Source organism: Tachypleus tridentatus, chromosome 10 (genome assembly GCF_004210375.1).
Source record: "Tachypleus tridentatus isolate NWPU-2018 chromosome 10, ASM421037v1, whole genome shotgun sequence".
NCBI lineage: Eukaryota > Metazoa > Arthropoda > Merostomata > Xiphosura > Limulidae > Tachypleus > Tachypleus tridentatus.
The window spans coordinates 4,349,844-4,364,313 of record NC_134834.1 but is presented as its reverse complement, the minus strand read 5'-3'; the positions used below and the strand labels follow the sequence as shown (position 1 = coordinate 4,364,313).

General features: G+C 35.0%; 1 long non-coding RNA gene across 7 annotated transcripts in view; it reads left to right on the top strand.

Moving 5' to 3' along the window:
- Positions 1-474: 474 nt before the first annotated feature.
- Positions 475-14,470, top strand: part of LOC143228661 (uncharacterized) — a 92,587-nt gene continuing 78,591 nt past the window's right edge. The window contains exons 1-2 of one of the 7 annotated variants that reach the window (XR_013015394.1): positions 475-610; positions 6,091-6,339. This is a non-coding gene — a long non-coding RNA (uncharacterized LOC143228661). Of the gene's footprint in view, positions 611-2,598; positions 2,869-3,344; positions 3,901-4,372; positions 4,610-6,090; positions 6,340-14,470 lie in introns of those variants that run through there. The other 6 variants (XR_013015397.1, XR_013015398.1, XR_013015396.1 and 3 more) reach the window with 6 other exon arrangements.

The following is a 14,470-nucleotide window of genomic DNA, read 5'->3' as shown; positions in this document are numbered from 1 at the left end:
TTAACTTGAACATCAATAAACGTGCTAATCTAACGCTCATTACATTAACTTGAACATCATGTGCTAATCTTACGTTCATTACACTAACTTGAACATCATGTGTTAATCTTACCTTCATTACATTAACTTGAACATCATGTGTTAATCTTACCTTCATTACATTAACTTGAACATCATGTGTTAATCTTACGTTCATTACATTAACTTGAACATCAGTAAACATGTGTTAATCTTATGTTCATTACGTTAACTTGAACATCAGTAAACATATGTTAATCTTACGTTCATTACGTTAACTTGAGCATCAGTAAACATGTGTTGATCTTACGTTCATTATGTTAATTCAGTTATCCTGATATTATTGATGAATGATGAATTTTATTCAGTAATTGAACTCCAATACAAATATCTGAATGTGGTCTTAAACTCTATTGTTCTAAACGTTAAATTTTATCAATTTCAGCTAAAGGTCTTTGAACTTCGGTCCTGTAGGTAACTTGCGTTATAATGTATATATATACACGACTTCACTCCTATGTTTCTCTATTGAAAACAGTCTGGGTGCCAAAGATCTCATGGTAGACTCTATGCATTGTCCTTTGTTGCTGAGGTAGGAATTATTCATTACTATTTATTTCACTTCAGATATTCTATGTTGCTATTAGTTGCCATGATAGAAATTATCTATAGTTTCCAGTTGTCATGGTAAAATTTATATATATGCATTGTTATTTATATGTAGGAAACGTAACCCAATCAAATTAAGGTGTGTATATATGTTATGTGTTTATAGAGACTCCTCCTGCTAGTCTCAAATAAATATGCCAACTCCACAAAACAAATAACACTTAAAGTCACTAGATGTCACTGCTTAAACATTCTAAAGCCGTCAAATATATCACTAGTAAAAATTTCATAGAATTTAAACCAGAATACAGAAATCTTTGTATAATGCTATTAAAATAAATTTATATATATAAATTATACACATACAGGATGAGAAAGTTTACGTTCAAGGAAGAGATAATTCTGAAATAACACATTCTGTAATTTCTGTTCTCGCTTATTTCCTAAATACTAAAATATTTTCTAAACTGTAAATCTGACATTTCTTTGTAGTAATCTCAATTTTTACAGTGACCTCGACCTGGGCCTACTTCAATCTGTTTGTATATCTTGATAACTTAGACTGCAGCCAGATGGTCGTTTTGTTTAAAGAAATGGACTCTTGTCGTTTCTAGTACATATATAACAAAGTGAAATTTCTAGTAAGTAAAACACTACTCTAGTTCATATAATTAGAAGAGAGTTTAATTAACTACCCTTGTGCACTAGATGTCAGCATCTTCTATCTTGTTTATGTTGACAGTTCTCTTGTAGACTAGATGTCAACATCTTCTATCTTGTTTATGTTGACAGTTCTCTTGTGGACTAGATGTCAATATCTTCTATCGTGCTTATGTTGACAGTCCCTTGTGGACTAGATGTCAGTACCTACTATCGTGTTTGTGTTGACAGTCCCCTTGTGGACTATATGTCAGCACCTACTATCGTGTTTATTTTGACAGTCCCCTTATGGACTAAATGTCAACATCTTCTTTCATGTTTATGTTGACAGTCCCCTTGTGGACTAAATGTCAGCATCTTCTTTCATGTTTATGTTGACAGTCCCCTTGTGGACTAGATGTCAACATCTTCTATCATGTTTGTGTTGACAGTCCCCTTGTGGACTAGATGTCAGCACCTACTACCGTGTTTATGTTGACAGTCCCCTTGTGGACTAGATGTGAGCACCTACTATCGTGTTTGTGTTGACAGTTCCCTTGTGGACTATATGTCAGCACCTACTATCATGTTTGTGTTGACAGTCCCCTTGTGGACTAGATGTCAGCACCTACTATCATGTTTGTGTTGACAGTCTCTTTGTGGACTAGATGTCAACATCTACTATCATGCTTATGTTGACAGTCCCCTTGTGGACTAGATGTCAGCACCTACTACCGTGTTTATGTTGACAGTCCCCTTGTGGACTATATGTCAGTACCTACTATCGTGTTTGTGTTGACCATCCCCTTGTGGACTAGATGTCAGCACCTACTATCGTGTTTGTGTTGACAGTTCTCTTGTGGACTAGATATCAACGACTTCACCTAATGATCTTCACTGAGTAATGTTAAATAAAATATGCTGTAGTGAAGTGAAAGTCCAATATGGATTCAGGAATACGACACACGGGTAAATAGATGCTATATAAATAAGTTAACTTATTCTAATTTTTATTGTTTATAAGGAATCACTTACTGTTTGAGTTAAATCCAGATTTCGGTTGTGTTTTATGATGAATGTAACGCATGGATAAAATCAAAATGTAAGATTGGTGTTTCTCTGCTTTACAATGTATCACGTCATGCTGTACATATGACAATAAAGATTAGTTTTAATAAATTCCTAGCATCATGTCGTGCTATAAGCTAATGATGGCCTTGGCTTAAAGCCAAGTTTTGGTATCATTATCAACTCGACTACGTTGCCAAGTTACGTCATTGATTATGTTTTTATGTTGTTGTTGTTCTATTCCCTAACTACTGGATCGTTCCCATGACCAAAACCGGTTAATTAATAGTTTTTATTATGTATATTTAGGTGAGTTGGAAATCAGTTTTGTGTCAGGTCGATGGATGTCATGACTGTGTCACCAGTTTGGTAAAAAAAAACGTTCTTTTTAAAGTTCTGTAGATTGCTCTATTATAATTATTACCGTCATCTGGTGGGACAGACGGTCACAAATGACAGACCGCTGTTTATTTCTTACCTAACAAATGATCTATCTGCTATGTTTCGGAAGATACTCTGTACTTCACATTTCAGGTAACAAATCGACACCCTAATATATTACTTCGCATTGTAAAAGAGTTTCTTGACAAGTTCCCTGTTACAAAGTAACAAGATAATGTTATTCTACAAAGTCTCTTGATTGTGTAAAAACTTAACTATAGAATGTCATTCTACGAATACAAAAGCACCTTGATGCCGGTTTCCTGTAACAAACGATTTTCTAGAATATTCATATTATGCACCTAAATTCATGCACAGAGAAATCTTATAAGATTGTTGTTAGGTTCATGTAGAAAATCCGCTGAACTCTTTGGTTCCCGATTAATTATCCAGAATTCACGAATAATGAAAGGCTGTATTTCACATTAAGGTTTATCAATTGTTTTTATGAAGACGGGTAGACTTTAGCACAATCGACAAGTTCGACGTTCGTCACCAAATTCTGAACCATTAATTAAGTAATGGTCGACAAAATCTTAGAAAACTTGTTACTTTTCCTGGTAAGGGACCATTCTAGTATAAATACAGGAACTGTAGTTTCGATGTGTGAGAACATTTCCGTATAACCATATGCTCCATATCTTGTGACATACACTTGTAACGATTACTTAGTGATTGTATCATACCAGATAACTTACAGGAATGTCCACTTTCCACCCGCTGTGTTGTGGGAACAAACTGTCTTCCTCTTAGCACAAACCAGGAAAGCAGAATGATGACATCATGAATACGACACAGATGACACGTGATAAATGATCGTGAGAAACTAGTTTGTGGGAGTATCTGCTTTAAAACAAGTGGCTTCACGCGCTATTACGTAAGGAAATGTCGCTTACATTTGCAGATAAAAACACGCCCGTTTGTCCTTTAAAAGGTAAAAAAAAAAATACAGATCGTTTGTTCTGATCAAGTAAATATACATATCATTTGTTTTGATGAAGATAAATATACAGATCGTTTGTTCTGATAAAGGTAAATATACATATCGTTTGTTCTGTTAAAGGTAAATATACATATCATTTGTTTTGATGAAGATAATTATACAGATCGTTTGTTCTGATAAAGGTAAATATACATATCGTTTGTTCTGATAATGATAAATATACATATCGTTTGTTCCTATGTACGTATGTCTTCTTGGTGTTTTGGTATACATTATTAGAACTTTATTTCAAACCGTAGCAGGTGATGGTGCCTTATCTTTGTAGTTACTATTGTGGTTTATCCTGATGTAGCTATATCCTCTTGGTACCTTGGCACACACTACTGGAACTTTATTTCACACAGTACCACGGGCTGGTACCTTATCCTGATGTAGCTATATCCTCTTGGTACCTTGGCACACACTACTGGAACTTTATTTCACACAGTACCATAGGCTGGTACCTTATCCTAGTAGTTACTAAATCTACTTTCATTTTACTACACAATATATGTACTTGTTTCTAGGCATGATTTTGTATTGTATAGAGTTGACTTCAATATATATGTATGTACGTATATATATATTTATAATGACTAAAACTATACCAGGAACCGTAAGTGGAACCACATATCAGGGTGGGAGACGACCAGTATTCGGTAGTTCTATGTATGTATGTCGTTACCCTGAGTCCAGACCTACCATTGTAGACGAAATTCAATATGTGTATAATATTCTCTATCATCTCTATGCGCTTCACCTTTCGCTGTTACTTACCCGACTTTGAAAAACAAAATGTGACGTAAACCTTGACACCATTCGTTCTGTTTTCGAGAGTACGCCGTAAATCAGGTAAACAAGTACTAAACATTGCTCTGTAGAGTCAATATTACTGGATTATTTAATAAAATATTAAAGATCGCAGTTTCTTTGTATTCATGTAAAGTTAAAGGTAAACTTACTTTTTTTTTTCTAAACTGTAGAATTTCAAATAATCACAACTACACTTAATCTACAAGACTTAAGCACCACGTCGTTTAATCACGTCTTGGAACTGGTTTCTTAAATCCGTTCATTAAAATCATCGAAAGGAATAAACACTTGTGGCCATATCAGTTTCTCATATTTCAGTTTCAGGTATAGACCTAATGGTGTAGGGTATTTTTTGTTGTTTACCCTAAAAGCATGAATTAGTATAACTAGCTACTTGTTATTATTAATAAAAAAAATTATTCTTAAACAGCTATATAAAATAGTATCCACCCCTCTCACCCAACGAGCGGCGTAAACTCTCTCAATAGTAAGTACGTAGTACAACACATCAGTGTTCGCTGTCACGTGACCCCACCATGTCTATTGTAGAGGTTAACGGCTTGTTTCAGGCCTACTTTTCTAACAGACGAACTTTGACGGCTAAGCATTACTCAACTCAGTTATCATTATTGTTCATCTTACGAATTTCGCCTGCAGGCGGCGACGTTTTCAATAATGCAAATACGAAGTGTAAAAAACATAATGTTGCATATTCGTTGAAATATAGCAAAATTCAAATATATTTTAAAATCTTTGTTTAAATAATGCTCGTTTCCTTTCCACCAAAGTATAAAACAAGATGTTTTTGTGATAACTTTAAAGCCAAGGAACTCAATATATTCAGTAATAGCCAGGATACAACTTACAGTTCCAAGACCAACACAAATATTTAAAGATAGTTAATACATTTAACACATTTTCACTTTCAGCTTACAATTTTGAATAGGCTGAAAAACTTATATTTTTAGACATTAACACCTAATTAGGTTTCAGTTAATTCCTTTTAGTCACTACTGAATAATGTTTCAGTTCAGATTGGAACTTAATCCATAAAATTCTATCATCACACACTATAGTTTGTTGTTAATAAACGATAGTTAAATAATGTTTGAGTTCAGACTGTTATTTTATCACTAAACTCCTATCATCATACACTATTGTTTATTGTTAATAAATTATGGTTAAATAATGCTTGAGTTTAGACTGTTATTTTATCACTAAATTTCTATCATCATACACTATTGTTTATTGTTAACAAATTATAGTTAAGTAATGTTTTAGTTCAGACTGTTATTTTATCACTAAACTCCTATCATCACACACTATTGTTAATAAATGATGGTTACATAATGTTACATTTCACATTGTTACTTTATCAACAAATTCGTATCCTCATACACTGTTGTTTAATGTTAATAAATAATAGGTTTTATTAATAAGAATGCCACTTTTACTGGTAAATTTATGTGTTTGTTTGTTGTTGTTTTTAAAATCTGAAGTGTGTTTTTTTTTTATTTCAGTCCATATTTTCCAACGTTATTTCTCTTGGAACTTACATACAGCACATGGTCTGTGCCTAACCCTGCTTGTAAACACGTTCTACCTGTACGGATAGTTGGGAGCCGTGTGAACGGGGCGTTGTCTCGTTCTAAGAAGAAAAGGATCTCCTGGGAACAAAATATTTCGTTCAGCGTGAGAAAAAAAATCCATACCAATAAACGTATAGTTCTGTTTATCAGTTCTAGTAGCAACTCGAGCACGTGATAAAGGTATGTATTACAAATATAACAGTTATTCAAAGTTCTAATAACGGAAATATTACATTGTTACTCTCGGTTAAGAAATGTCGAACTGGATGGTGAACTTGTACCTTGAGTAACGTTAAGTAGCCAGTAATGAGTGACCAACTGTCTTGTTTGGTCTCAACTGGTCACATTCCTGTAACGACTTTGTTAGGCACGAAGAAAAGGAAACACACACGCCGCCGCTATGTTAGACTTAAAGACATTCCGACATGCCAATAGCGGGGACAAGGACAAGGCCGAGGACTAGAGACCAATCTGATAAGATATATAAACACAGACAGGACACATAGTAAACACTTGAGAGTCAGTTCTGTTAAAGATACAATAATACTAAACACATAGTACATGAAGTAAACACTTGAGAGTCAGTTCTGTTAAAGATACAATAATACTAAACACATAGTACATGAAGTAAACACTTGAGAGTCAGTTCTGTTAAAGATACAATAATACTAAACACATAGTACATGAAGTAAACACTTGAGAGTCAGTTCTGTTAAAGATACAATAATACTAAACACATAGTACATGAAGTAAACACTTGAGAGTCAGTTCTGTTAAAGATACAATAATACTAAACACATAGTACATGAAGTAAACACTTGAGAGTCAGTTCTGTTAAAGATACAATAATACTAAACACATAGTACATGAAGTAAACACTTGAGAGTCAGTTCTGTTAAAGATACAATAATACTAAACACATAGTACATCAAGTAAACACTTGAGAGTCAGTTCTGTTAAAGATACAATAATACTAAACACATAGTACATGAAGTAAACACTTGAGAGTCAGTTCTGTTAAAGATACAATAATACTAAACACATAGTACATGAAGTAAACACTTGAGAGTCAGTTCTGTTAAAGATACAATAATACTAAACACATAGTACATGAAGTAAACACTTGAGAGTCAGTTCTGTTAAAGATACAATAATACTAAACACATAGTACATGAAGTAAACACTTGAGAGTCAGTTCTGTTAAAGATACAATAATACTAAACACATAGTACATGAAGTAAACACTTGAGAGTCAGTTCTGTTAAAGATACAATAATACTAAACACATAGTACATGAAGTAAACACTTGAGAGTCAGTTCTGTTAAAGATACAATAATACTAAACACATAGTACATGAAGTAAACACTTGAGAGTCAGTTCTGTTAAAGATACAATAATACTAAACGCATAGTACATGAAGTAAACACTTGAGAGTCAGTTCTGTTAAAGATACAATAATACTAAACACATAGTACATGAAGTAAACACTTGAGAGTCAGTTCTGTTAAAGATACAATAATACTAAACACATAGTACATGAAGTAAACACTTGAGAGTCAGTTCTGTTAAAGATACAATAATACTAAACACATAGTACATGAAGTAAACACTTGAGAGTCAGTTCTGTTAAAGATACAATAATACTAAACACATAGTACATGAAGTAAACACTTGAGAGTCAGTTCTGTTAAAGATACAATAATACTAAACACATAGTACATGAAGTAAACACTTGAGAGTCAGTTCTGTTAAAGATACAATAATACTAAACACATAGTACATCAAGTAAACACTTGAGAGTCAGTTCTGTTAAAGATACAATAATACTAAACACATAGTACATGAAGTAAACACTTGAGAGTCAGTTCTGTTAAAGATACAATAATACTAAACACATAGTACATGAAGTAAACACTTGAGAGTCAGTTCTGTTAAAGATACAATAATACTAAACACATAGTACATGAAGTAAACACTTGAGAGTCAGTTCTGTTAAAGATACAATAATACTAAACACATAGTACATGAAGTAAACACTTGAGAGTCAGTTCTGTTAAAGATACAATAATACTAAACACATAGTACATCAAGTAAACACTTGAGAGTCAGTTCTGTTAAAGATACAATAATACTAAACACATAGTACATGAAGTAAACACTTGAGAGTCAGTTCTGTTAAAGATACAATAATACTAAACACATAGTACATGAAGTAAACACTTGAGAGTCAGTTCTGTTAAAGATACAATAATACTAAACACATAGTACATGAAGTAAACACTTGAGAGTCAGTTCTGTTAAAGATACAATAATACTAAACACATAGTACATGAAGTAAACACTTGAGAGTCAGTTCTGTTAAAGATACAATAATACTAAACGCATAGTACATGAAGTAAACACTTGAGAGTCAGTTCTGTTAAAGATACAATAATACTAAACACATAGTACATGAAGTAAACACTTGAGAGTCAGTTCTGTTAAAGATACAATAATACTAAACACATAGTACATGAAGTAAACACTTGAGAGTCAGTTCTGTTAAAGATACAATAATACTAAACACATAGTACATCAAGTAAACACTTGAGAGTCAGTTCTGTTAAAGATACAATAATACTAAACACATAGTACATGAAGTAAACACTTGAGAGTCAGTTCTGTTAAAGATACAATAATACTAAACGCATAGTACATGAAGTAAACACTTGAGAGTCAGTTCTGTTAAAGATACAATAATACTAAACACATAGTACATGAAGTAAACACTTGAGAGTCAGTTCTGTTAAAGATACAATAATACTAAACACATAGTACATGAAGTAAACACTTGAGAGTCAGTTCTGTTAAAGATACAATAATACTAAACACATAGTACATGAAGTAAACACTTGAGAGTCAGTTCTGTTAAAGATACAATAATACTAAACACATAGTACATCAAGTAAACATTTCAGAGTCAGTTCTGTTAAAGATACAATAATACTAAACACATAGTACATGAAGTAAACACTTGAGAGTCAGTTCTGTTAAAGATACAATAATACTAAACACATAGTACATCAAGTAAACATTTCAGAGTCAGTTCTGTTAAAGATAAAATAATACTAAACACAGTATAATATAGGTTGTTTATAGCTAGTTATGTCCAATTAAACATTGTGGTGTAGGTTGATTATAGCTACTTACGTCGAATATAACATGTAATATAAGTTGTTTATAGCTAGTTACGTCTAGTGTAACTTGTATCATATGTTGTTTATATCTAGTTACGTCCAGTGTCCAGTATACCTTGTAACATAAGTTGTTTATGTCTAGTTACGTCCAGTGTCCAGTATACCTTGTAACATAAGTTGTTTATAGTTATTTACGTCGAATGTAACTTGTAATGCAAGTTATTTATATCTAGTTGTGTCCAGTAGAAGGGTGTAACGTAAGTTATCAATAGTATTAGTGTGAGTATACGCTACGTACATGGCGATCACTCACAAAACGAAGGAAGTATTTCAAGTATAAAAACACTTGAAACTGAACTGGTGCACCTCGTGAGTTTTTCCTGTAACAAAGGATTTTTTGTTTTGTTTGTTTTCTTACAGCAAAGTCACATCGGGCTATCTGCTGAGCCCACCGAGGGGAATTGAACCCCTGATTTTAGCGTTGTAAATGCGTAGCCTTACCGCTGTTCTAGCTGGGCCGTAACAAAGGACCAGCAAACAAACTGATTCACACTGAATGTGTGTGCGTGGGGGGTTAGTCCCCATATCAATTAGGCCCAAACTCTACTTAATACCGAAAATAGTAGATTCATGCTCTGGTTCGTTTGTTTGTTCTTATTGGAAATTCACAAGGGCTAGATGCTGTTGAACTTTAGGGATAGTAAAAACAATCACAAGGGCTAGGTGCTGTTGAACTTTAGGGATAGTATATAACAATCACAAGGGCTAGGTGCTGTTGAACTTTAGGGATAGTAAAAACAATCACAAGGGCTAGGTGCTGTTGAACTTTAGGGATAGTATATAACAATCACAAGGGCTAGGTGCTGTTGAACTTTCGGGATAGTATATAACAATCACAAGGGTTAGGTGCTGTTGAACTTTAGGGATAGTATATAACAATCACAAGGGCTAGGTGCTGTTGAACTTTAGGGATAGTATATAACAATCACAAGGGCTAGGTGCTGTTGAACTTTAGGGATAGTATATAACAATCACAAGGGCTAGGTGCTGTTGAACTTTAGGGATAGTAAAAACAATCACAAGGGCTAGGTGCTGTTGAACTTTAGGGATAGTATATAACAATCACAAGGGCTAGGTGCTGTTGAACTTTAGGGATAGTATATAACAATCACAAGGGCTAGGTGCTGTTGAACTTTAGGGATAGTAAAAACAATCACAAGGGCTAGGTGCTGTTGAACTTTAGGGATAGTATATAACAATCACAAGGGCTAGATGCTGTTGAACTTTAGGGATAGTATATAACAATCACAAGGGCTAGGTGCTGTTGAACTTTAGGGATAGTATATAACAATCACAAGGGCTAGGTACTGTTGAACTTTAGGGATAGTATATAACAATCACAAGGGCTAGATGCTGTTGAACTTTAGGGATAGTATATAACAATCACAAGGGCTAGGGGCTGTTGAACTTTAGGGATAGTATATAACAATCACAAGGTCTAGATGCTGTTGAACTTTAGGGATAGTATATAACAATCACAAGGTCTAGGTACTGTTGAACTTTAGGGATAGTATATAACAATCACAAGGGCTAGATGCTGTTGAACTTTAGGGATAGTATATAACAATCACAAGGGCTAGGGGCTGTTGAACTTTAGGGATAGTATATAACAATCACAAGGTCTAGATGCTGTTGAACTTTAGGGATAGTATATAACAATCACAAGGTCTAGATGCTGTTGAACTATAGGGATAGTATATAACAATCACAAGGGCTAGGTGCTGTTCAACTTTAGGGATAGTATATAACAATATCAGTCAGAGAGGTTGATTATTATATCAAAACGATGTTTCGCCACGTCGTTACAGTGCATGTCATCACGTCCGGTTATGCTCTGTTTGCAACGTAATTTCCATTGTAATTGGTTCCACCATGAGGTTGTCTGTCGAAATCACATTATCTGGTTCCACCATGAGGTTGTCTGTCGAAATCACATCATCTGGTTCCACCGTTAGGTTGTCTGTCGAAATCACATCATCTCGTTCCACCGTGAGGTTGTCTGTCGAAATCACATCATCTGGTTCCACCATGAGGTTGTGTGTCGAAATCACATCATCTGGTTCCACCGTTAGGTTGTCTGTCGAAGTCACATCATCTGGTTCCACCATGAGGTTGTGTGTCGAAATCACATCATCTGGTTCCACTGTTAGGTTGTCTATCGAAATCACATCATCTGGTTCCATCTTGAGGTTGTGTGTCGAAATCACATCATCTGGTTCCACCATGAGGTTGTGTGTCGAAATCACATCATCTGGTTCCACCGTTAGGTTGTCTGTCGAAGTCACATCATCTGGTTCCACCATGAGGTTGTGTGTCGAAATCACATCATCTGGTTCCACTGTTAGGTTGTCTATCGAAATCACATCATCTGGTTCCATCTTGAGGTTGTCTGTCGAAGTCACATCATCTGGTTCCATCTTGAGGTTGTGTGTCGAAATCACATCATCTGGTTCCACCATGAGGTTGTGTGTCGAAATCACATCATCTGGTTCCACCGTTAGGTTGTCTGTCGAAGTCACATCATCTGGTTCCACCATGAGGTTGTGTGTCGAAATCACATCATCTGGTTCCACTGTTAGGTTGTCTATCGAAATCACATCATCTGGTTCCATCTTGAGGTTGTCTGTCGAAGTCACATCATCTGGTTCCATCTTGAGGTTGTCTGTCGAAGTCACATCATCTGGTTCCATCTTGAGGTTGTCTGTCCAAACCACATCATCTTTTTATTTTCTATTTTACATAATATATCGAAGCTTTTCCAGCGCCTGTGAGGTTCAACAGTCCCATCAAACAGAAATGATATGTCCGGTGACTTTACCGGTATGTTTTAGTAAGAAATGTCAAGAATACTGGATTCATTTTTCATTTGCGGCAAATAAATTATAAACCTTATTTTCAATACCTAACATTTTGTTGACTTTCTTCACACACTCGTTAGTCTGTACCATACAACAGTGAAGTTCAACACTTGTGAGTCTATACCATACAACAGTGAAGTTCAACATATGTTAGTCTGTACCATACAACAGTGAAGTTCAACACTTGTGAGTCTGTACCATACAACAGTGAAGTTCAACACTTGCTATTCTGTACCATACAACAGTAATGTTCAACACTTGTTAGTCTGTACCATATAACAGTGAAGTTCAACACTTGTTAGTCTGTGTCATACAACAGTGAAGTTCAACACTTGTGAGTCTATACCATACAACAGTGAAGTTCAACATATGTTAGTCTGTACCATACAACAGTGAAGTTCAACACTTGTTAGTCTGTACCATACAACAGTGAAGTTCAACACTTGTGAGTCTGTACCATACAACAGTGAAGTTCAACACTTGCTATTCTGTACCATACAACAGTAATGTTCAACACTTGTTAGTCTGTACCATATAACAGTGAAGTTCAACACCTTTTAGTCTGTACCATACAACAGTGAAGTTCAACTCTTGTTAGACTGTACCATATAACAGTGAAGTTCAACACTTGTTAGTCTGTACCATACAACATTGAAGTACAACACTTGTTAGTCTGTACCATACAACAGTGAAGTTCAACACTTGTGAGTCTGTACCATACAACAGTGAAGTTCAACACTTGTTAGTCTGTATCATACAACAGTGAAGTTCAACACTTGTTAGTCTGTACCATACAACAGTGAAGTTCAACAATTGTTAGTCTGTGTCGTACAACAGTGAAGTTCAACACTTGTTAGTCTGTGTCATACAACAGTGAAGTACAACACTTGTTAGTCTGTACTATACAACAGTGAAGTTCAACACTTGTTAGTCTGTACCATACAACAGTGAAGTTCAATACTTGCTACTCTGTACCATACAACAGTGAAGTTCAACTCTTGTTAGTCTGTACCATACAACAGTGAGTTCAACACTTGTTAGTCTGTGTCATACAACAGTGAAGTACAACACTTGTTAGTCTGTGTTATACAACAGTGAAGTTCAACACTTTTCAGTCTGTACCATACAACAGTGAAGTTCAACACTTGTTAGTCTGTACCATACAACAGTGAAGTTCAATACTTGCTAGTCTGTACCATACAACAGTGAAGTTCAACACTTGTTAGTCTGTACCATACAACAGTGAAGTTCAACACTTGTGAGTCTGTACCATACAACAGTGAAGTTCAACACTTGCTATTCTGTACCATACAACAGTAAAGTTCAACACTTGCTAGTCTGTACCATACAACAGTGAAGTTCAACACCTTTTAGTCTGGACCATACAACAGTGAAGTTCAACACTTGTGAGTCTGTACCATACAAAAGTGAAGTTCAACAATTGTGAGTCTGTGCCCTACAACAGTGAAGTACAACACTTGTTAGTCTCTACCATACAACAGTAAGGTTCAACACTTGTGAGTCTGTACCATACAACAGTGAAGTTCAACACTTGTTAGTCTGTACCATACAACAGTGAAGTTCAACACTTGTTAGTCTGTACCGTACAATAGTGAAGTTCAACACTTGTGAGTCTCTACCATACAATAGTGAAGTTCAACACTTGTGAGTCTGTGCCCTACAACATGAAGTGCAACACTTGTTAGTCTGTACCATACAACAGTGAAGTTCAACACTTGTGAGTCTGTACCATACAACAGTGAAGTTCAACACTTGTTAGTCTGTATCATACAACAGTGAAGTTCAACACTTGTTAGTCTGTACCTTACAACAGTGAAGTTCAACACTTGTGAGTCTGTACCATACAACAATGAAGTTCAACAATTGTTAGTCTGTGTCGTACAACAGTGAAGTTCAACTCTTGTTAGACTGTACCATACAACAGTGAAGTTCAACAATTGTTAGTCTGTGTCGTACAACAGTGAAGTTCAACACTTGTTAGTCTGTGTCATACAACAGTGAAGTTCAATACTTGCTACTCTGTACCATACAACAGTGAAGTTCAACTCTTGTTAGTCTGTACCATACAACAGTGAGTTCAACACTTGTTAGTCTGTGTCATACAACAGTGAAGTACAACACTTGTTAGTCTGTGTTATACAACAGTGAAGTTCAACACTTGTCAGTCTGTACCATACAACAGTGAAGCTCAACAC